This window comes from Varanus komodoensis, unplaced genomic scaffold (genome assembly GCF_004798865.1).
Source record: "Varanus komodoensis strain SLA01 unplaced genomic scaffold, ASM479886v1 scaffold16, whole genome shotgun sequence".
NCBI lineage: Eukaryota > Metazoa > Chordata > Lepidosauria > Squamata > Varanidae > Varanus > Varanus komodoensis.
In genome coordinates, this window is record NW_025335468.1 from 21,751,737 (window position 1) to 21,776,987 (window position 25,251).

General features: G+C 38.8%; 1 protein-coding gene across 8 annotated transcripts in view; it reads left to right on the top strand.

Annotated features, from left to right (window-relative positions):
• MPPED2 (metallophosphoesterase domain containing 2) overlaps positions 1-25,251 on the top strand; it is a 176,731-nt gene that overhangs the window by 118,338 nt on the left and 33,142 nt on the right. The window lies entirely within an intron of this gene.

Sequence of the window (25,251 nt, forward strand, 5' to 3'; positions counted from 1 at the left end):
AGCACATTTTTTTTTTAAATGTTTCTGGTTTATATAACAAAGGAATAGCTGAAATAATTTGCCATTCAGTTGTATACATGCCTAACTAGAATGTAATGCCACTTACTCCCAGGTGAGTGTGGATAGAATTTCAACCATTTATTATTTATTTCTCTATCTGTCCATCCAACCATCCGTATTATACATAAGAGCCTTAAAGAGTATAGCCTAAGAAGTAAAGCCAAATTATTTCAGTCTGTAGCTTTCAAGAAATACTTTCTTTCCCACCTCTTTTTTCTCATGTTATAATTTGGTCTAGAGTGGCTGGTTTCACTCAGTCATTTGTCATAATTCTTCCCATTTTTCTTGCAGTAGTATACTGCTCTCCCCCCACCACATTTACAATTATATTTTAGTACAAATAGCCATAAAATTGTTACCGCTTTCCATTGCTTTCATACTTCGCCTTTATACTGTCAGGAAAGCATCAGATTTTCCTCCCAATTATAAGTTGTGTAATGCATCATGGATTTTGCTGACAGTCTTCATGTTCTCGAAATAGCAAGCAAATTAACAGCAGATATTGAGTTGGTAGGATTAGAAAAACCAATTGGCAACTCACATGATAGGCTTCAGATATACTGATGGGGAGAATGGGTCTCATTTCTTTTATTTTCATAGTCTTACTTGGTAATTAACTGGGGCCTTACAGGAGGGAAAAAAAAGAGAAATTGCCATATTCAGCAATAAAGTTTTTCATGCCTGTTAGTACTGAAGTGTATGTGCATTGGGATGGATAATATTGGTTCTATGCAACTTTGCAGGAACTCTGACATTCTTTAGTAGAAATCAACGGTTCAGGAAAAAAAGCATTGAAAAGAATAAGGTCTTGTGTGTCTGTGTTAAACAAATACACATACTGCATAGCATAGCAATGTTTAAAGGCACAGGCTCTTGTTTCATTTTTCTTGGCATTTGTCCTTCAGCCCTCTCATTATAACATTGAAGAATGTTATTCCCTCTGGTCTAAAATTACCAGGGTTTGTTGACATTTTTTGCCTCTTTGGGAATGTCACTGACTCCTTTTAAATCTTGCTGAGATCAGTTAACTTCTAACTTAACAATCCTTCTATTTATTTTTAAATGAAAAGAAAATAGAAATTATGAAGACGTAATTTTTTTAAAAAAATCACCTTGATCCTTTGTGTTTTCTGATGCTCACCTGGACTTCTTTATATATGGGCTAATCCATTTTTTTCAGTGGAAGGTTAGAAGGAGATTTATGTGTGCAAGGAAATAAGACATGTGGCTTTGCTTCTTTCATTGGGATTAATTATGTGTATTAAACACCATGCAAACATCAACATTGCATGCTTGGCTCACATTGGTAGATGTGGACAATTGTCAGCTAGAACTCTTGTGTAGATTGTTTTGATTAGAGAACCATGGGCAATATGCAGTGCTGGCAATCCACCAACACTCATCAGATTGCACTAGCAGGAATGACCACTTCACAATGGAAAGATTGCATTTAACACAGCATCCTCAGAAATGAGTATTTCTGGAATAGACATATTTGCAGAGCTCACTTCTGTAAACTGTGCTGACTTGTCTAATTTTGGAAATACTGATGTGGCTAGTTTCTGGTTGCTGTAGCAAGTGCAAACTTTCTGTTGCATTAGTGATTGTTCCTTTAGCTTGGAATGTACCAGTGGACTAGCAGAAAAAGAAAAAGCAGAAGCATTGGGTGTTTGCTTGTGATTAGTATTACAAGATGAGACATTTTCCATTGTTGGCAGTGGGTAAAATCCAGCTGGTTAAAACCCCCCCTCCCATTGCAGCCTTCACAATCCTCAAATGTGTTCTGAAAGACTGGGGAGCATTCTGATGAAGATTTGGAAGAGTGCAGTAGGCTGCAGGGGAGGACAGAATTATTAAACCTGGTGATCTTCATTTTGAATGGCTGTTCCCCTTTGCCTTCATGTGGGTTGTTGCCCTAGTTCTTTCAGTCCTTATCTTTCTGCTGAACAGATTATGGGCTACCCGTACACCACTGTGTGCCAGTGTCTGTCAAACAGATGGTTGTACATAATTATGCACATTTTTGTGTACTTTTAGATTTGTGAGGATAGAAATGTGTATGTAACATTTGGCATTCAGTTTTATTATACTCTCAATTTGTTATAAGTTCTGCAAGAATAGAAGGTACTGAAATAATTTTCAGTTTTGTTTTGTTTGGTATTGACCGACAAAGGTTATTCTGAAGAGTACACGGATACTACTTAGCAACAGCACCCCATCATACTAAAAAGTATTTGAAAACTGAAAATGCTTTCACAGAAACAAAAGTTGCATTTTTGGATTCTTGCATTTCATGGTTTTCCAGAAAAGAAAGTAATTACTTCATTGCCTATGCGGTAGGTTATTCATAGTGTTTTATCTGCATAACATTTTCATAACAAATCTTAGGTTCCTTTACTTTTAGGCATGTGAGCTTTTCATTTTGTCTTCCATGTAACTGCCAAGCACATGTAATAATAGCAAAATGTTGTGATTTTTCACAGATGATACATTTTATACATATTTTTTCACACCTACAAAGATAAGGTGTCTGTGTGAATGAAGCTTTCCCCAGTGAGCATTGAGTAAAATAATGATCCATTCCTTAGCTAGTTCAGCAATTCTTTCATCAGATGCATGAGTTAACTAGAACCACAGCTGGTGGAATCATAGGACAGTATCCAATACCACTGTTTCTGTTGTGCCATTTTTGACCCATTGCTAGTGCAATATGAAGTTTTTGATTCCCAGAGGTGCTAGCTTCTGGATTGGGACAGGTCAGTGAAGTTATTTCCTGCTAACTGGCTCCTGAAATGTGTGTTTTGGCTCATTTGCTTTAGAAGGTGCTAATGGGGAGTCCTGCTGGTGTGCAGAAGCATTGAATTCTGCCCATTGGTTTCATAATCACAAACATTTTAGTCTGTAATTATGTTGCAGCTTATATGCCACTACTGGTTTCAGCAATTTTAAAGAATCCACATACAGTCAAGCACTTTAGTGATAATTAGCAGCAGTTTTACTTGCATTTCTTGGTCTGTAGGGAAGAGTTTTGCTGGATCGGCTGTCACTGAGAACCTGCACAGACTGTTAATGCTATAAGAACTGAAGTTTCTTAATATTACCATGAAAACAAACAACAACATTTATTTCTGGAATGGGGCAGGTTAGCTTCTTTGTGTGAGCTCCAGCAACCTAACTTGTTCTGGAGGCGGGCATTATTCCTTATTCCTGCTTCTGGAGGGAAACACTGGTTCCTACTGCACCATCAGTTTCCTCTGGATTTGCCAGTCCCATGCTGAGGCCAGTTAACTCTGTGTCAGTTTGAATTAGGAAAGGTTATACAAGTCCTCCTCCATCTTGGTTTGTGTTCCCAACCACCACTTCATCTTGCGTTGCTTGCTTCACAGGTTTTGCCCCTCTTGCCAGTCACAATGTGAGTTAACTGGCATCAGTCAGATTGTTTTGCTTACCCCACTTTCTTTGAGTTTGTTCAATTAATTGGTTGTTTGTCACAGCTTGGACTTTGGTATAGTGCAAGATGAGAAGTTGGTTATATTAAAAGCACTCACAGTGGGAGTGGTTCAGTATCAGAGTAGGTCCTTTCTTTTGAAATTCTGAAATAGTTCAGTCTAAGTTAGGTGCACATTCCATATGTGGGATAATTTGTGTTTGATCATTCTCTGTTTAAGATTAGAAGATAGTATACAGCTCAAAGGGCACTACAAATTCTAGGTCAAAGGTTATTCCCAAAAATTAAATGGAACTCCCTGTGTCTACTGTGCTTTGAGGACAGACAGGGGTTTGCAGTTTTGGTCTCAGTTTTAAGGTATTTAGAAAGCTGACCCAAACTGAACATATTGCTTGTCTGTTACTGCCCTCTATTCCTTAACCTACAACTTGCCTGCAGAAATTTTTCCGCAAAGTCCAAACAGAATGTGGCCAATTTAACCTCTGAAATACAGTGTCCATGTCTCTCTTTCTTGCTTGCAAATTTACTATCATAACACATTGTAAGAATGTGAGAATGTTATTGCAGTGGTGTGGCCATAGTACAGTATAAATCAGGATATATCCACTAGCTTGGTTACCATGTTTTCAGTTAACCATGGTTGGCCTTTGCCTGAAAGAGAAGTTGTAAGGTGCCATAAAGTGCCAAAGAGAAGTCATAAAGTGCTAAAAGAAGTCTTAAAAGTGCTGAGGTAAGAATGAATGAATTTGGGGAAAAGAAATGTATATAGTTGATTTGAGTTTATTTTGCTGCTCACCTCCCATGGGTGCCTGCTTGCAATTGTATAGTGCAGGGGTCTTCAAACTTTTTCAGCAGGGGGCCAGTTGAAACCTGCCTGTGCTGGGTGCGGGCCAGAAAGGTGGTGCCGCTGGTGTGCGCGGGGCAGTGGGGGTGGGGCGCACGGCAAGGTAAGGTGAGGCAAGGGCGGGCACGCACCATGAGGCGGGCATACGAGGCAGTGGCTTGCTCTCTTGGAGATCGTTTTCACTGAGGGAGCAAACCACTGCCTCCCTGCATGCGGGGCAACGTGGGCAACGGGTGCATGGTGGGTCCAAATGGGCATGGTGGGCTGGATCCGGCCCCTGGCCCGTAGTTTGAGAACCCATGGTATAGTATACTGTATAACGTTTGCTGTTATCTGTTGTTTCAAGTATCTGCTGGGGGGCTTGAACAGATCTGTGCAAATACAGGGATCCTGCATGTTTACTGAAAATACCACTGCAATTGACATCTGGGGTAACTGGAATTACACGCCTTCTCCGGAGTGTATCTATAACCAAATTCCATTCCCAGTACCTTTGAATGGGGAATATGAAAATAATATGGCTAAGTCAAGATATTCATGTGGGCAGGGCAAGACTGCTGGTGCTTTTTACGTTGCCAGGATATATTGTTTTGGTCATGTGTATGATGCTACAGCCATTGTTGTGAAAGCCCTTATAAACAGCAAGAAAAACAAAGGAACCAACCACAGGCTTTCCAGAAGTGTCAGGCAGTAAACAGTCTGAAAGTGAAAGAGGGAATTGAATGAAAGAGATTAGGAGACAAGAGCCACTGGGTTCTGTGATAAAAGAATAGATGCAGATTAAAAAGACAGTGACAGACAGAAAATTGGCATGATTTTACAAAGAACTAGAAAGATGGAACCAGCTAGTATAGAGACCTGGCCTGAAGCAAATGGTATGCTATGCTTCCTCGAACATTATTGCCATGTTCACATGTAATAGTTTAGCACTACATGGATGATCCTCAGCAAGTCCAAGCAGAGTGTGAGGCTTCAGTGCTTTCCAGAGGGTGTGACATTGATACTTCACTCAGGGTTGTTGAGACTTACCTACGTAGTTTAATGGTTTGATGTTGCATGCAAACCAGACCAGTGCATTTACAAACTAGCAATAGTCTTGATGCATCTTAAAAGGCTTCTGCTTTTAAGTGCAAACTCTCTTTTTAAAATGTTTGTGCTGTTTTTGTCTTTACTCCACTGTTCAATAAGTCACAAACTTTTGCAGTTGTTTTATGATTAAAATTTGGCAAGTATAATTCTACCTCTCTAGGTTGTAGAGAAATGCATAAAGATCTAGCAGCAAAAAACCCAAAACTAGCAAATCTAACCCTAACTTCTACAATGAAAACCACTGTTCTCTTTTGGCCCCGCTGCATATGTTCATTTTGAAATTTCACTGCTTGCAGAGTTGCAATACCACATTCATTCTAGGAGTTCCTAGGAGGTTGTTGCCTTATCTGATTTTATGTATGCTTACAATTGAAGTACACACAATGTACACAACCATTTGCACTTATTTCTGATTCAGGAATCCTCTTAAGGTATTTTTCAAGGTGTAAGAGAAGCCTATTTCAAGGAATCTCTGTATTATGCAGAGAAAGTGTGGGGTTCTTCTTGACTTCTTCTAATGTTTCTTTTGACTGAATCAATAAGTGAATATCAGTTATTTCCACCCTTTCCCATCCAGTAAAATACAGAAAGCCATTATTACTGGTGTTTTATTGGGGGGATCTGCTATTAAAGGCTTTTGATGGGGCAGTTCACATGTCAAGGTGGCAGATAAATTGTGTGTGAACTGCTTTTCCTTCTGTAACAACTCCAAGTGGCCTAATTGGATGTTGTGAGTGTGGTGTGTGAACTCAGACTGCTGATTTGTTTAGAATTAAGCAAGTCAGGATTAGGGAAATGAAAAAGTCAGTGTCAGTGAAATTCTCCCAGCTGTGTGCAGGAAAGAGGAAAAGTGGGAGCATGGAAGCCCAAGGCTTTGTTCAGGCTTCTTTCTGTTCATTTCCACAATGCTAAACCATAGTCCAATATGGCCCCCTAAATCTAATGCCCTTGATGCACATGCTTGGGCTTACCTTGCTTTGGGTATGGAACTGAGGACTACCTTTGGAACAAGCTGGAGGAGATTGGAGAGCTCTTCCTCCCTCATGATATTTGCAGTGAAGGGCTGAGTATCCATTTCTATATAATTTGGCAGTAAAGTTGAATTTCTTGCAGCAAATCATGTTTACAGTTTAACCAATAGTGCAGGTTTTGTCAAGCTAGTGCCCTTCAGAAGTGTTGCACTGCAAATCTCTGCATCATCAAGTCAACCATATTCTTGATACACAGTTGTGGTTCTTAGTAGCTAAGCATTGCTTTTCTGTAGGGGGCTTTCTTGCTTCCTTCTCTACAGAAGAAAAGTCACTCTGCCCCTTTTTATACCTGTTGTCTGATAGGGCTTTTCACAGAGGGTATGAAGGGATATCCTTGTATCAGTCTGTCTTTTTAAAGTCATGGCACTAATGCTGCATGCCAGTAGAAGACATATCCTGACACCATTTTGAAAGTATCACTCAGTGCCTTCTTCTGTTCCAAGCTGTTTATTGTTTTTGATTTGCAATTCAAAATTGTAATTTGTAATTTTCAGTAGAGAATACTGGAGGCTTTCCCCCTGCTGTTCACTAGAATTTAGTTTATGATCATGACATGGCAACTATGTTTGTTAATACTTATCTGGATAAACAGGCAGTGAAATCTGATGCAAATCCATTTGGGACTTCAGCAAGACAAGCTAATTATTATCAGTGTCATGACTCTACTAATGTTGGAAAGCCCTGAGCCCTTCAGTCCACATATGAGCTGTTTTTTGAGTTGTGCTTAGTTCAGGTTGACCTTTTATGTCTTATGGAACACAGCTATATAGCAATCTTAAATCAGTACCCTTCTATTTAACACAGTCCAGGCAGAAGTCTTGTCAAGTATGGTGTAACAAGATCCGCTATTCAGTAACTCCTGACATAATAACAACTGGGGTGGTTTTGCCTAAGTAATTTGTGACTGCCCGGAGGGTTTGCTGATCCTGAGATTCTGAGCCCCTTATTGTTATGTTGTGGAAGAAAGTGAGGGAGGGGGGAGCAATGGGTTCAGAAATGGGTTGCTCCTTAAATATCTTGTTTGCAATATTAATTATTTTCATTCCACAGTTTAAGGAGGTCAGAGCTTCTCTGCAAGCTGTATTTTTAAATGAATTTTTGCTGTACTGTAAATCTGACACAACTTCACTATACATGACATGGCAGTGAATAGAAGACAGATGAACTGTACATTGTGGGGGCATATAAAAAGCAAAATTTCAAGAAATACATTCTATTTCAGTGTATGACCTCATGGATATTTTTACACCCAGCTGTAGCTCCTACACAGTTTAACAAGCAACTGGGACATAGTTTTCCCGTGTACTGCTTTTGAATTAGATTTTTTCCCCTTCTTCTTGGTCATTTCCTTTTTCCTTGCTTTCTACAGAACCTTCTTTCTATTATTTCCTTCATTTATCATAGGAATCATTCTTTCTATATTGATTCATCTCGACCTATGTCTGGAAGCAAAAGGAATCAAATTAACTAATATTTTACTTTTGCATGAGATTAATGCTAATGCTTACAAAGAGGGAAATACATTCCCGTGATTTAATTTTCATTCTCTGGTTGATTCTCAGTGATTTAATTTTGTAGAGGGTTGTCTCTCTGCTTATTGTCTTTTGAGCTCATATTGGGGAATTAGAGATGGAAAACTCCTATTATGCTATCTTGCAAGTTCTGAATTGTTCTCAGTACTATCAAGTTGAGTGCTTGTCCATTCTAATTTTAAATAACTCAAGCAATGAGACTGTGTAATTTCCTCCTGGAGACTGTTGCTCTGTGTAATCAATGTTACTGACAGGAATTTTCCAAGATATATAGCCTACAATTCTGCCCTTTAATTGGAGCCAGACCTGGTCAGGACAAACCCTCCAAATAGTGGTTTATGATGCTCTATCTTGAAGAGCAATGTCCACTTGAATGCAATAGCAGTGTTTTCACACCTCTGGAGTGGTTTGCAAATACTCATGAAATTTGGTGCCCTGAATCCTGAGCCCCCAGTTATCAGGTGTATATTTAATGTCGTTTTGTTATCATCTGCAGAAGAAAACCTCCCCTTACATAGGTATCATATCTATCTTGGTCTTACTGTCCCTTTTTCAGTTTTACTACAAAAGGTAGCCTTACAGTTTGTGTTCTGGTAGTTCTTCCTATCCTTTTCTCTGCTTTGTATAATATTTGCACTTTTAAAAAACTTTTTATCAAAAGTGATGAAGTTTACCAAAGTGGCTGTTGAATATGTACAGATCTGTAACTTGCCTAGATCTGCAACATGGTATCATAATGGCATTTCTGCCCTTCTAGTGAAACTGGACACTTGTGCCTGGGTTAGATGCTTGCAGTAACTAAGGAATGCTTTGTTGTAGGATAAGACATGACTTTCCAGTAGCTTAGCACTGTTATGGATTTCCTCTCCCTTACTTTACCTAAATCAATATCACTTAAAGGACAGTGTGTAGAAAGTTCAGTGTCGTCCTTATGAACCATACACCAGTTCAGATGGAACACCAGTCTCTGTTCCTAAGCATCATCTTCCTAATGGATGCTTCCATATACAGTATCATTATAGGTGGTTCTAGTATTGAATTATACAGGACCATAACTTGCCATCCAATTTTCAATTAACTAATTAGTTATATTTATATCCTGCCTTTTTTCCTTTCAAGGAACTCAAGGCAGTTTACATAATTCTCTTCCTCCTCTCAGTCTTATCCTGACAGCAACAGTCCTGTCAGGTAGGTTGTGCTTTGTGGCTGGCCTAAAGCCACCCAGTGAGCTCCATGGCTGAGTGGGGTCTAGAACCCAGATCTGCGATTCCCAGTTGTGTTCATGTGTAATGATAAGCCAGCATTTCAGAGATCCCAGCTTATCATTCAGGAGCAGCCTACTTGTGTAGATCATCTAATCTCACCTGCTTGGCTTTTCCCACAAGCAAGAACAACCAAAGCAAGCAGAAACTAATCATAAGCGCCCCCCCCCCCCCACAAAAAAGGCTTACCATTTCAGTAAAGTATAACTCCTGCTTTATTTCTCCCAAATAAGGCAGGAATCAGAAAACAAAGGCAAGATGCAACTTTAGATTCCAACCTGTTGGGAGAGTGACAAACTGGGAGTCCTAATTTGTACATACCACCCAGTTTTTGTTCTTCTGTTAGTTTCTGGTTATTTTAGCCACTCCCACTGGAGCAAAGTGGGAGTGATTGCTCAGTGCATATTAGCACACTACTAGAATTCAGTTTATTTGTTATATTCAAAAATAAGGTATTTTTACCATGCTTTATTCCATCACCACCGTGGGATCAATGCAGCTTTATTCCATTGATCAGGATGAGTTGTGTCCTCACTGCGCCAAGCCTCTGAAACAGATTTGAAGAGTGTACAGGGGTTGCAGTGTGGAAAAGAACGACCTGTTCCAGCAGTATCTGGTGTGCAGGCATAACAAAGGATATGTAGCCACCGAGAAATATCAACCTAGTGATCCTTAAGTTTTCTTTAACACATTTTTTTATTTTATCAAGGGAGAAACCTTTTCTTATTTTATTAACTCTGTCTCTTATGTACACTCACATACCTGCACGCAGTGTTTTGGCAGAATTGGTTAGGTTTTCATACATCTCAACATATTGTTAGACTTCCTTTACCTCTTTTTTCCAGATTGTTTCCATAAATTCTAAGGGCTTGTTTAAAGAGATGCCAGCCACGCATACCACCCATGTAAGTTGTACTAATGCAGAACTGATTACCCAGAAGCTGTTGGCTTGTGAATGCTGCATGTGGGAGCTGGGCACACAGACCACAAACCATTTAAACAAGCACTGAATTATTGTGAGCCCTGTAATTTTTTTTGATGCAAAGTAAAACTTGATCATAAAACCTGCCCCAAGAATACAGTGCATATCTTCCTTCTGCCCCATTGTAGCATTCCTTTCCTTTGTATTGTGGCAATTCACATGACACTTCAGCTGTCAAGCCTATTTGAGGTAGCTTTCCAAATAAAATTCTTCTGAGAAGAATTTTAATAGAAGCTTTGTTGAAGACAATACATAATTCCAGCTACTACATTACTTTTTCCATTGATTTCTTAATGTGATTTAAAAACTAATCAGATTGTGTTGGCTCTAATCATATATACAGTGCTCAAATGCTTCGGATTCTTGTTGTGTGTATCTTCTCTCTGAATAAAATTACACATTCATTTAGTTGGAGGATTATAATGGTACTCATTTATTGAAGCAGATATTACAGCATAGACAAGCTAAGAATGCCCAGGATCATTCTGTGTACTTTTGTTTTGCTTCTTTGATTTGCTTTTACTTTGAATGTCAGTATTGGTTTTCTAAGCCCAAATGCCACCCCAGCATTATATGCTCAGTTCACAGGAGTTCCTAAGTCCCCTCCTGTCTGAAAACACAAAGACATGAGTATTGCAGTTCTGATTCTACTCTTTACACTGAAGTGCATAGATTCATAAATATCTGCCATATCCTCAGCATAGTTTTTGTGAACTAAAATATTTCTAAGGAAGGTTGATGCATTGTTAATTACTATGCTAGGTGCTATGGTTCATTGCTATATTATGCATACAATATAGGCTATTTCGGGGAAGACAATGTGTGGCTCTCCACGAGGTCAAAACTTTCCTCAAATGTTTGGTCCTAAAATTTTCACCAACCCTAGGCAGCATGACCAATGGTGAGGGAAGATAGGAGTTATCGGAAAAATGTTTGGAGCATACGAGTTGCCCACCACAATGCTTCACAACTAGTGATGTAAGGCAGATATTTTCCCGGGGGGGGGGGGATCTTTCATGGAAAATGGTCCATTTCTTTTGCAGTGTTTTGATACAATGATAAATAATACAGTGAATGGGATATGGTGGTATAAAGATGGGGTATCAGCAAACAGTAGGTAGAAGCAGCTTGTATGACCAGTCTTCGACTCAGATTTCTTGGATTACAACCACTTATTTCAGTGTGATTTCCTGAGGAGTACACTGAGCTACAATGTGGAAAGTGGGCATGGAAGAACTCTTATGTAAGTCTGCTTAGGTAATTCTGTAAATAAACCAGTGGCTTCTCATGAAAACTTAGTGAGTTTACTGTGAAACAGAGGTTTGAAGCTAAGATTGCTGGATTATAGTAACCTTTGCCTGCTTCCGTTGTTACTGTTCATCTAGGGTGAACTGGGTATTATTTAAAATATTGGATGGCACAGTAACCACTTCTGTAATTAACATTAATGCAATAATATTGCCAGGGAGTGGTCTGTGGCAAAGTTCCTCATGCTAGTAATAGTGTATTATTGTTTGAATCAATTTTCAATGAACTGCTCCACTTGGTCCATATAAAACTTACATGTTGGTCACCTTTACTCAGTTGCCCTGCAACTGCTTTTGTTCCCAGGGAGAATAGCAACTAACAAAACATTCAAGTAGAAGAGGAAAACATAAGGGTTCTATGAAAAAGGTGGTTGGTGTGATGTGAGGTATAAATAGATGCATCCTGAGATCAGTGATGAATTCTCTGAGTGCCTCTCTTCAACACACTAACTGTTCTCCAATTTGCTAGTTCTTTAATGACTGTAATGTAGATGGGGAGGACCACACTTAAATTCTGTTTGCTGAATTAGGTCATGAAGGACCATACAATTTATGTCCCACTACATCCAGAATCCTTACAATAAGTATCTTTTGTGTGATGACTTCGCAGTTTATACTAAAAGCATCCTCATAGAAAACGGCATTGTCTAGCCAACTGTATCAGGATTACTTGTATAAAAGCTGTCTTGGGATGTTGTGGTTTAAAAAAATACTTGTAGTTTGATTTTTATATGCACAAAACCTATTTGCTATAGCTGGGCTGTAAAGTGTGCTGGTGTAATCAATTATGGCCACCTTGTTCAGCACTAAGAGCAATGCTGGAAATACAGCATAAAACTTAAGACGATGGCTAATTTCAGATGTGTGTAATATATATAATTTGCATATGGTTTCAAGAATACAGCTGATTCAAGAATACAGTCAGTGGGCATATTGCACTTGTTTGGAGCATTCTTATCTTATGAATATCACTGAATGACAAATAGAGTAATAGTCTATTTCTAGTTGTGGCATGTCTGCATGGGACACATAAGATTGTTTCATTCTATATACCTGTGAATTTGCCCCAGAATTGCATTTAAATAACTGTTTTAATGCATTTTCTGTAAAATTCGCATTTTAAAATACATTTTGATGAGTTTTTAGATACAACAAGTGCAAGAAAATGTTTGGAGAACATTGTCACATGATGTACAATTACTTTCTGATCTGCACATCTGCCTGGGAAGTGTGGATAAGATTAGCATTCACAAAGATACTCATCAAGCTTCCCTAGAAAAACGTACCTTTAAAAATACATTGACAATTAAACAGAAGAATTCAGAGAGATTAAAAAGAAAGTTTAGTCTTATTTGCACTTGCTTCCATGATTTTTAGCCATTGAGCAATCTTTTTTCCCAGTTACTGCAGTGATATTTAAGCATGCCAGTTGTCCTTTCACTGTTACCCAACATTGTGACATAATCTCTGAACATAGATATGCATGAACTTTTGCCATTGCAGGTAAATAATCAAACTGAACAATTGTATGACTTCTAGTCCAGAAAAATAATTTCCACAGAAAAGTATACAATAACTCTAAATGCCACAACTTAATCTGTGACTTCTGTATCCGTTTCACAAATACTGGACCAGGTCCTGCAAAGGCATCACATGGATGTTGTGAGCCACCCTGAGGCTCTGGCGAATGGGGCGGCATAGAAGCTTCCAAGAGAAAGAGAGAGAGAGAGAAATGGCTTCCATCAGTAGGAGTATATTTGTTTCATTTGAGCTTTTCTACCAGCTAAACAGGGAAGGAGACAATCTTCACCAGTTCTTCCCTCCCTGTTCTGATCTCTTTCATGCCCCCAGATTTGCCTCAGGTTTGGGGACTTTCTGAACAGTAAGGGAGGTTGCACTGCAGGAGGGGGCAATTCAGTTGAAATTGCCTCCACCATTTCTGTCAGGATTATTTGGAGTGGGAATCTGCTCTTGGATGCTTCCACCACTGGAGTAAATCCTTAAAAACTTGAAAATTTGCCTTGAGGAAGGCCTGCTTGATGAAAAGCACATTAGCAGTATTTTAAGAAATAAATATTTCCTAGTAATAACATCATGATTGCTGTGGGATTAGGCTAGGGTCATCAGATGTATGGGCAAAGGAGTTTTATGGCTTAAATCCAGGGGTACTGTCCTGCCAGTGGAAATTAAATGAAATGGTGGGAGGGAATTTTTTCCCCCACACACAAACCACATAATCCCAATTTTACTCAAGAGGACACCTCCAGAATGGGTTTGGCAGTGGGTGAGGGCTGTGTGTGACGGGGAAGGAGGGCAGGGAGCCCTGTTGTGCAAATGGGAGTCTGGCCTATGCATTTGTTAGGGGAAATGCCCGTGTTTCTCACAGCAATAGTACATGTATTGTTATGTTTACATTCATTCGTGCTTATAATTCAGACCCATCTGAAGAAAAATGGACACATTCATTCTTGTGCAGTTACCATATGCGGTCATATAAATAGCAAGCTTGTAGAATTTGTTTCTCCGGTTTACTTCTAATGAAAGAAACAAACCGGAATCCCCTTGCGGGGTTTTTGTACTGAATTGCTTCTTTCCCAAATGTTTCATTGAGAATAGAATGTGATAGTCTAGGCAGTGAAAACCTACACTCTTTTTCTGTTTCTATCAAAGTCTTGTTGAGATGTATGGCCTGCTATTGTATGTTTATTCAGGCATCAATCACAATCAAGTCTCTTGCTAGTTCATCTGTAAGGGCATTGTAATCCTATTTTTATCAGTTCCTTCCTGTTCACCAGACAGTTAAAGTAGCCTGAGCAGGGGTCAGAAATATCTTAATGGATTTGGTTCCCAGAGATATCAGTGACCACAGGAAGAGTTTTGTTGAAATTTCTTCCTGAACTGATAATGTAGAGAAGCAATGGCAAGGTGTAGAAAGAGATGGTGCAAGCCAGAGCATTGGCTGGGAGGTACTGCTGATTCAAGGGACAGGCTTTATGGAAGATAACAGTGCTAATTAAGAAGAAGATGGGGCTAATTAATCAAATAAGTGCTTGCAGATTTGCCGGTTATTATGTATTATTTGTATAATGTTATTGGTTATGTGACATTGCATAAAGTTACATGTTATTTTACAAAGAACAGGTATGACCACTCCTTATCCCAGGGGTTTAAAGCCAAAGTGAAAGCATCTGTTTATGGTCATTACAACTGTACATTTGCAGTCTGTCTAGAGAAGTAAAAAGCTGCCTTTTATCCAGTCACACCATTAGTCCCTCTATAGCAGTATCTGCTATCAATATACTACTTATTTGCTCAGTATATGGTTGGTAGTAGTGTCTCCACAACTTGTATCTAATCCGGTAAATTCCCTTCCTGCTATCATTATAGTATTGTACAGCTTGCAATGTTATCTCTTGCATATTTGCTCAGTTAGAAGAACCTTAGCCCACTGATTTCAGTTGCTAAGGTTCCAAATGGCATAGGTCCCAAGTTTGCTATCGCTTTCTGAATTTTGCCGTTACAAGGATATTATTTTAGTTAGAAAATGGGAATGGACACAGTTACGAGGTGGAAAAGTGAATAGTAAACTAATGTTTCTTTTTCAAGCAAATACTTCTGCAACAGTTTGGCCGCTTTGTCACTAATTCTCACAAAAGTTATCTCTTTTGTTTGGTTTGCTAATTTACCACAACATAAATTTTTGGTTCACATAAAATAACTATAAATACTTTCTTATGACAGTCATTGGGGAGTACAGTGCTTGTTCTTCATGCATACTTCACTAGCTTTTTGTTTAAACAAGTGTAGGGTAAAATTCTGTCAGTGATTTATTTATTCCATATTAAAAATTAAAGTTCCACTCATATGCGTATTTAGGAAAAAAAGTCTTACAGGTACAGCACTGTTGGCTGGAGAATGCTTTCAGTTTTAGGACTTCTTTCTCTCTAAACCAATTGGAATTGAAGCAGCTTCACAGAGTCACACAAAGGGGTTGTGCTGGCCCAGGAGAATCTCTGGCTTTTTTTCTACGAATAGCCTACTAGTTCTAGGCAGTATCACAGACCTCCTTTGATTGGTTTCAAAAACAGTTTGCCAAAGTAAAGGGATGGCTTTTGTTAAAGAAACACAAGCCTAAAACAGGTTGGTTCCATGCTTCCTTGGGACTACCCTAAACGCTATTTATGTATTTGTATTTAAACATATATAATACAACCTATAGCTCAATTCAGTGCTTACTGGGTGGTGCATCCATTAAGCAAAACTTTTTTATTTTTATTTCACAAAGGGAAAATCTGTGCAGCTGGCCATTGTCTTTAATTTAACATGGATCAGTGGAAGCAGATACATATTATAGCAAAGAAAATTAGGTAACCCATGAACTAGGTACAAAAGAGCCCACCACAGGTTTAATACATATGTTGAGCTTTATCTGATAGTAAATCTTTACTGGAGCAGTTCCCATATGCATTCTTTTAAATCCTTGAGATATCTAACTGTAGAGGTTAGATCTTTAACCTATAAATTGGATTATATCTATCACCGTAGTAATTTACACAGTTTTTTTTAAATGATGTGAATTATCTATCTCCCATAAACATATACACACATATATATAGCTTAGTGCAAAAATGTTTAAATGATTATTTGTACCTTGCTTGTTATAGGATATATATGCAATTAAATGAAATAGTTCCTCTTCAGCCAACAGCATTTCATCTGAATAATTTCTGCTTTGTTACTGAAAATACTAGCTGCAACGAGCAAGGTTTGTAATTTATGGCAACTGTTGATTTCCTGCTTTGCATTCCCAAGACTATGTTCTTCAGCAAGCATGGCAATTCTTCAAAACAATAACCCTGAGCGTAGCTGAGAATCTTAGCTTCAAGCACTAAATCTAATTTTACTATTCCATGACTCCCACTGGATATACTCAGCTGTTAACTATTCAGTATAGAAGAGCTGCTGTTCAAACTTGCATAACGTTACAAAAATTATATTTCAAGGCCCACTGTCTCCCAGCTTGTGTCCCAGTAAGCAGTGAAATTGCAGTGAATTTGCTGAGCTCAGTTGGACAGGTTTGAAGTCAGCATTGCCTGTGGTATAGCAATAAAGACTCTCCTGAGAAAAGCCGAAGGAAGAAAAGTCCCCAAATTACTGTTTTTGTTCTTTCCAGTTAAATTCATATTATTGGCATAACAGAGTAGAAAAGAATTTTCTTTTCCCTTGCAAACTCTGCTTTCTTTAAAAGAACTTATTATAATTCAGCAGGTAGAACAGATCAAACTAAGATAAAAATCAAGTTTAAGAACAATTCTGGAAGAAGTATGTCAAAACATGTTTATATATAAAACCAATGTTTTAAAACAGAAAGCTGCAGGTTCCTTTTACATATATATAGGTAATGTTGCCAGTCTCTTAGCCATGGACTGGGGAGTAGAAGTGAGCTATGGAATCTTGTACTTCTCCTCTTCCCAGACCTTCCTCTTAACCACATGGTTAGAGGTTATGTGAGAGGTTATGCTCAAGATCCTGTCAAATGTCATTAAATGGATAAAAAAAGAGGGCAATCTGTCACCAAAAAGATGAGAGAATTGGTGCCAAACTGCAGGGAAGAATCATTCCATACTTGGGAGCAACACTGAAAAGACCCCTTTCCTTTCTGAACATTGATTGAAGGAAGCCTTCAAATGTTGATTGTAATATTCAGGTAGATTGGGACTGGGAGAAGCACTTGGTATTCGAGTCCCAAGCTATGCAAGACATCACAGGTGAATCCAGCACCTTGATGAAGTTTGGAAGCAGACAGGGAACCAATGCATATAGACCAGAAATGCTATTGTGGATCATCTTCAAAGGGAGCATTATTCCCCAAGCACCATCCTCTGGAGCTGGCTGTTGAAGTAGGAGCAAAACCACTCCAGTGCAGTACCCTTTATTCCCAGCTCAAATGATTGCTCCAGAAGGATGCGATGGTTGTTGGTATTAAAACCCTCCAAGAGTATCAAAGGGCATACTCTCCATCTGTCTTCCAACATAGGTCATTAGACATAGGTCAATGGACAAAGCTGTGTCCACTCCAAATCATGGCCTGTACCTTTCCAAGAAAAAAATTTGCCACTAAAGTTGTTAAGAATTTCCTGGTCCAGAAAGGATTTTTTTTTCAGGTGTGGTTTTCCTGCCACCTCTTTCAGACAGCATGGTACCATGCTCACTCTCACTAATTACCTTCCTGATCCTGCCAAGATTTTATAAGCCAAGAGTGGCAGGGATCAAGTATGAATTCATCCAAGCACCTTGTTGGCATCTTTGGGACTCCACCCTACCCAAACTAGAATAAATATGAATTTGATAAATATATTAATATGAGGATATTATTGTTAGATACATTAAAATTTTCTCTTTACTCTCCTTCCTCTTCACAAGTAGGTACCAAAAGGATGTTGCCTTGCCTGAGTTTCTAACAAAGCTCTTATCTGAGGTTCCAGTAAATATATGTTAGAGCTAGCTAAATTGTTAGTTAAAAACTGGGTCCAAGGTAGCTGTTTAATGAGGGACTTTATTGGAAGTATTGGTATTTAGTTAGTTTGGAGAAGCAATGGAATGGGGAAAAGAAAAGTTATTTCAGACTAGATAAGATAGATCTTTTGGGGAATCAGATTAGCTTAACTGACTCAGTTTATGACAACTGTCTAGGGCTTTGACCCATTTAAGGGAAAATGAGATTTCCCTTAGGTTTTACTTGTTCCAGAGGAAAGATTCATAAAATCATTTGTCTTTCATCATGCACCTATGATGAGTGCACCCACCCACAAAACATGGCTACCTCAGTCCGGATAAGATTCATGTGGAAGGAGGTTTCTGCATGCATATAATTCTCTTCCTCATAAACAGTGATAAATTAGGCGCACATTTGGAAGAAGAGCCACAACTAAGATGTTATCTATTCACACTGCATTACTTTTAGTGGGATGTTCATTCTGTACATCCCTGTCCGCACTCTGACATACCTGTGTGAATAGAATTGGATTGGTGCAAGAGACACTAAACCAAAAGGGCCATTGTGCCAGCTGGTTTACAGGTAAGCCCTGGAAACCAGTTACATGATTTGCACATGTGATCCAGCTACAGAACACAAACTGTTTCCTACTTGAAAATACTGTTCATATATTTCAAACACTTCCTCAAATACTAAGATTGTATTAGCTGATGTTGAACTCTTCCCTTTTGATTAACTCTGTGTCAGTTACCTAGATGGGTTTGTGTTGCAAAAATTCGATATGATAGCAAGTATCTTGACTGCATCGCAATGTCAGTATTTCTTTTCAGATGTTTTGCTGTAGGGCATTTCTACATTGCTTACAAAATATTTTTTCCCATTTTTGGGTGGTTCTTTGGAGGAAGGTTGTTCCATTGAGAATCAGTGTGGGTATTGGCTAAGAGCACAGGACTGGAACTCAAGAAATCTTGGTTGTAGTCCCTTTTCAGCCATGGAGATCACTGGGTGACTTTGGGCCAGTCACAGACTATCTGCCCAACCTACTTCATAGGGTTGAGATTGTGAGGATAAGATTGAGAGGAGGAGGAAGAGAATTATGTAAGCTGCCTTGAGTTTCTTGAAAGAAAGGGGAATAAATAAATATGGCACAGCCACTGAGCATCCTTTTCTACCTACATTTGATTTTTTATCTGGCACAGAATCACACTTGCTAAGTTAGCATTCTCACTAAATGTAAGAGATCACAATGAATACAAATGTGATTTTGTAGACTCATTAGAAACTGACTACTTGCCTTTTGGTCTCTTTCATGCTTCTTGATTAAAAAGCATCTGAAATCCCAACAAAATAAGGCAGTCACTATACAGATACTGTCAGATCTTTCTGCAGAAACATTTAGAAAAGATGCTACTTCAGTCTTGCAACTGAAATACATAATTTACTGTTGATTATTTCCTTTTAAGTCCACAATTTCCTTGAAAAGAAAACGGGGTAACTGCTCGCAGATGCTTAGTCTAGCCATTACTTAGTAGATAGTTTTATGTACCTGTTTTTGTTTTCATGTCTTATTCCATATTGTTAACACAATTGGGTCAAGCCAAAGATAGATGAGCAGACATTTGCTCATGCAATGGAGCTTTCTTGGTTCCTCCACTAAATTCCTGAAGCCCTGCAAAAGCACAATCCTCTAGAATGGCATGTGATCAAGTACATGGGCAACAGTGAAATGAGGAAATTGGACTTGTGAAAACTGTGTATAATTGTGTTTCACTTCCTAATTCAGTGCTACCCACTATTTTTCAAAATTTCATTGTAGGTATAAAAGGTACAAATGAACCATCAAGCCTCTCTGCTTTTACAGAAACTGAACTTCTGACTTGCTTTTCAGCACTGTTAGAATATAAGATTGTGCACTGAAATTCTAACATCAGTGGAAAAGTGCTAGAACCAGTAGAAGGAGGCGTTCTATGTCCTTTAGTGCACATACTGGGAGTTAAAGCTGCAAACTCCCTTTGGATTAACACAAGCAATGCAGATGTATTTATGGGGAAAAAGAAGCCTGTACAAAGAGCCAGAATATCTTACATATTTATGTATCAAAAACTGGAGCTACCTTTCTGGGCACACTGCCCTCATGGGACAACTTACAAAATTAGAGTAAGTTTCAGTGGGATTTGCTTCTCCTTAGTCATTGCACTGTTAGTAGTACATTTCAGTGGGCTACTTAATTTTGTATACAGGCAGTCTCTGGGTTATGATGAGTTTATTTATTTTAATTTATTTAGAAGGCTTCTATGCCTCCCATTCACTGAGGCCTCGGGGCGGCTCACAATAAATAAATAAGGACAGAATAAAACAATATGAGTCAACCTGGCCCGAAAAATAAAATAAATAAATAATGTTAACAATTAAAATAGCGTTTGAATAAAAAGGTCTTCGCCTGGCACTGAAAAACAAATAACGACGGCGCCAGGCGGACCTCTCTGGGGAGCACATTCCATAGATTGGGCGCCACCGCAGAAAAGCCCTCCTCCAAGTACTTACCCTCCTAATATCCTTCATGGAGGGCTCCTGGAGAAGGGCCTCTCCTGCTGATCTCAAGGGGCGGGCAGGCATATATGAACGCAAGCGCTCCTTCAGGAGTTCTGCTCTTGTTGTTGTTATTCTTGTTTTGTTTTGTATTTTGACTAATCTGCTGTAAACCATCTCAAGACTTTTACATATGGGATGGTATAGAAAAGTTTTAAATACATACATACATACATACAAGTTGAATTTGTATGTAAGTTGGATTAGCTACATACATATGTAAGCCACCTAGGAAGGCCTCAGCAACTATAGGGGGCCTATAAATATATGTAAATAAAAATAAATAAATAAATAAATAAATAAATGTCATATTTAGCATGAGTAAGCCAAATGTCTTAGTTTTAACTTACTTTATTGGATGGGTTAGAAATGCCATAAATAAAGTATACACACACATAACCTTTCTATGCATATAAAACACTGAAGAAGCACTTCCGTATACAGTTGGCCCTCCACATTCATGGGCATTTTGGGCACAGAACCCCCATAAAAGTGGATAAACCATGAATATCTCTCAGCCCCCCTGCAAATCTTAACTCTTAATACTGTTGACTATTGGTGTACTGGATTGCTTCTTCCTCTCTCTCAGAACATGGTCTGATCCAGCATGGTTCCCCTCCTTCATTTATTACATTCTTATTTTCGTACACCCCACCTTCCTTTTTTACTCACCAGTGCCTCCTCTTTGCACCAAGGAACTTGCCTTCTCCAGATGGACAAGGCAAAATGGCATGCTGTGGAGGCCCTCCCTCTCTTCACTTCCTCTCTTTCTATGGTGATGATGATTTCCACTGTAGGCCGCAAAACTTCAAAAGTTTCTGCATTCGTTACTATCAACCGGCTGTGCTTAACTCCAATTGTTAAATTAATAGGCTTCATGGCAGTTCGTTTGTAAGTATGGATGTTTGTAACTCATTGTAACCCAGGGACTGCCTGTACCTAAATGGCAGCTGCTGTGTGGTGATGGAGAAAATTAAGTAAATGCATTTTGTGGTTGAACTATTGGCTATAAATCATTTCATTTTTACAGCAGTAATAGGTGAGATTTAATTGTTCTTCTATCAGTTTTAGTTTGCCTGTCATCACTACCATCAACATACGGCATACAATTCATATATATTTAGAAGTATGCATTGTTAATTTAAATAGGAGCAGTGGAAATGTTTTAGATAAAATAATACAGAGCTTTTCTTGAATATTGTAAATGTATGTTTAATGGGTAATATAATAAAAACATTCAGAAGAGTGCTTGCAATGTTACAATGACATGTGCATATTTTGAAAATTAGGAAAAAGCCACAAAATAGGCTATTATCAAAATAGCACATCTCTGTAGGGCTGCAAGTATGAGACATGTCTTTTACAAAGAGTCTGTTATTTCATTTCCAATCTCACATTTACTTTGACATTACAGTGATAATATGCCTACATCAACTTTTTGGCTGCTTCCCTGAAAACAATTTTGAAATATAGCAAATTCTCATTTCAAAAAACCCTTATGGTGATATGGATTCTTGAGGAATTGAGTTAAGTAGAGTGTAATATGCATGTTCTTCTTTGGAATTATTAGAAACCTTACTCACTTGCACTTTACCAAGGAAGTCCACATATTAAATTTGTAACAAAGTTCATGGCCAAAAGGTTGGATGCTCTCATCAGACCTTGCACCAGGTTTGAGGACTCCCTGCCCTCCACACCATGAATTGCCACCATGATCCCCTGTATCCACAAGTTTGCCAGTGGAAAGGTAGCAGCAGGGAGAGGTTCTTGTAACCCGCAAACCTGGAGCTTATCCCAGCAGCAGTTCCTTAATAAAAATATAAAATTGTGCCTTTTGTATTAGTCTGGGGAAGCTTGTTTGGGGTGAGGGGCAGCAGATAGATTCTTTGGAATCAGCAGTGGCAAGGTGGTGCTGATACACACGATGTTTAATCTATTACCATTATCTTCATTATCATAGTGATCAGAGCGGAAGTGAGAACTGTCAGACTAGCGGCAGCCACCATCTCTCAAAATAAAGGGAAGATGGCAGAATCTGTAGCCATCACCCTGATGTTTCTCTTCATCCAGGATTAATAATAACAATAAACTATATGCCATATATTATGTATTTATAATTTGGTCACTATATAACAACAACTTAAAGTAATGGTAGCTGGCCAATGGTAGCCAAACCATGTGTACACTGGGCCTCCTTGCCCCTTATGGTCATTTAGAGTTAACATTCAGTTAGAAAAAGCCCACTAGCCATGAATTGTGGCCTACCAGACAGATAATTAAAACTGAATGTACCTGGTGGATGCATGGTTGGCACAATATATTTTGCTTGATTGGTGCATTTACTGTGGATTATATTAAATGGCAGTAACCCTGCAAGGTAGGGTTTGCATGCATAATTTCTGTTGGCAGCCATAATTCTGTTGGATTCTGTTCTGAATCCTTGTTTAACAAAGAGAAGTACAGTTGTTAGACTAGGAGAGCCACCCACCCCACCCCCAGATCTCTGCAGAACATAATGCTAAATGCTTTTCCACATTTGCCACATTGCAGTGTTAAGAGAGGTTGCTTTCTGTGCTTTTACTCATCTGTCACAGTGGCAATATGCAGTGACATTTCTAACGGCTAGCATGGAAACAAGATAAAAAGTGCTTGGGACAACTGGGAAATTTCATTTAGACAGAATGTCAGACCTTAGTCTCCAGTGTAAATACTGTAGCTTTGCCATGTCTAGCTTTATGATATCATTTTACGTAAAATTATATCAGAGTCTGGCTTTGAGGAAGGAAAAACTATTACCTACCATTTAGGCAGTCTTCCATTGCCTGCATGCTGCTGCAATGTTGCAATGGGTAACAAATTTTAAAAATTATCTAGATGCTTAAAAGCTGCAGTACTCAAAAGAAGCCCTTAAATGCCTTGCATCTCAGTGAAGTTCTGAAAGTGTGCTGAGTTTGCTTAGCATAGGCATCCTTTGGCCCACCATATTCTTAAGGATCAAGTTCAGGGAGCTAATTATTATTTAGATTTGCACAGTAACCGAACACCAATATTTCTGAACAAATAGGCACCAGTGTGGCTCCTCAACGATCTTATGGCATGTATTCATAAGCCATTCCATTCATTTCTCTGACATGTTACAAAAATGGTAGGGCAGCTTTCATCCCATTGCCAACTCTTTTATCTTTAAAGCATCAGGTTTCAGGAAATCTTTCTGCTTGGACCACAATTTCAAAGAGTTCTCAGGACTATTGAGAAACTTTTGATTCTCATAATTTTGAGGAGATGTTTCTTTTTTCTCACTAAAAAGAAAAATAGCTTAGTAAGAATGTTTGTGTTCTGAGTTACTTCACTTCCTGCTATTGAGGGCTGTACATTGTGTAAAAAGATGTTGTGTTTATATACAGAACAGTTAGGGCTATGGCCATGACTATTGTTGAAAGATGTTACACAGCCATTTATCACAGTATGTCAGCAAACCCATTGTAAAAATGTCCTAGTAGTTAAATGAGGCCTAGCTTTAATAGGGCTGTAAGAAAGAAATGGTTTCTTTTATCATACTGTAAATAAGATTCCCATAGCAGTGTCATTAGGTTAAGGTGCAGGCTCCCTTCTATATTAACAGGCTTGTTCCTGCAGCAGTAAGGAACAATTTGAAGACACGATTTCAGCAAAGTTTTTAAAGAAAGCATTACTTGAGCATGATAGAATTAAGCTAAGTCAGATTGCATGATGATGCTTGAGACATATTGGCTGTAGCAGCACCATAGCAGCTTGATTCAGTATGGGAAGAGTTCAGGAGGCAGTTGAAAGGGTACTTCATTGGGGAAAGTTGAAAGAAATCAAGACCATATTGTCTTGCTGCTATGGAGTCAGAAAAGGGAGGGAATAAGGACTATTTTGTGTAGACTATTACCATTTATTCACCAGTCCCTTTTCAGCCATTCATAACCCAGACTACAGTGTAGCTGCTTCCAACTCCTACTATTCCAGGGCTTTCGCATTAAGATTACTACCAAATAAAGGAGGGGCAGGAATGGGGTATTTCATGGGTTGTGCCCCTGCTGCCACCACCACAGTGTCTACACATTGGGGACATGTTTCTGGAGGGCAGGCTGTACATGGCATCTCTCCCTGTGATCAGGTAAGGTTTCAGTCTTAAGGTTATTTTATTTATTATTTGTTTATTGACAATATCTATATCTCACCCTTTACAAAACATCCCAGGACAGCTTACAAACCATAAATAATCAAACAATAAATAAGTACAACAAAATACCAGGTTACCAGTATGTTTGTTACTGTGGCCAAGCTGTCCTAGTTTAGGAGTGGCTATAGCTTGGTTATTCAAAGGTGGTAAAAGATAGTCCAAGCTGCCACAATCATCTGGGACTCCACTGACAGTAATGGATCTAGTATGCCCAGAATACGAACCTGATCCTTCAGAGGGAGTGCAGCCCTATCATGAACAGGCAACAGGCATATCTCCTGGACTCAGGAACTACTCATCCACAGGGTTTCTGTCTTGCCATGATTCAGCTTCAGTTTATTGATCCTCATCAAGCCCATCACTTAGTCCAGCAGTGATTTCAGATTTGCACAGCTGTCAGTTGT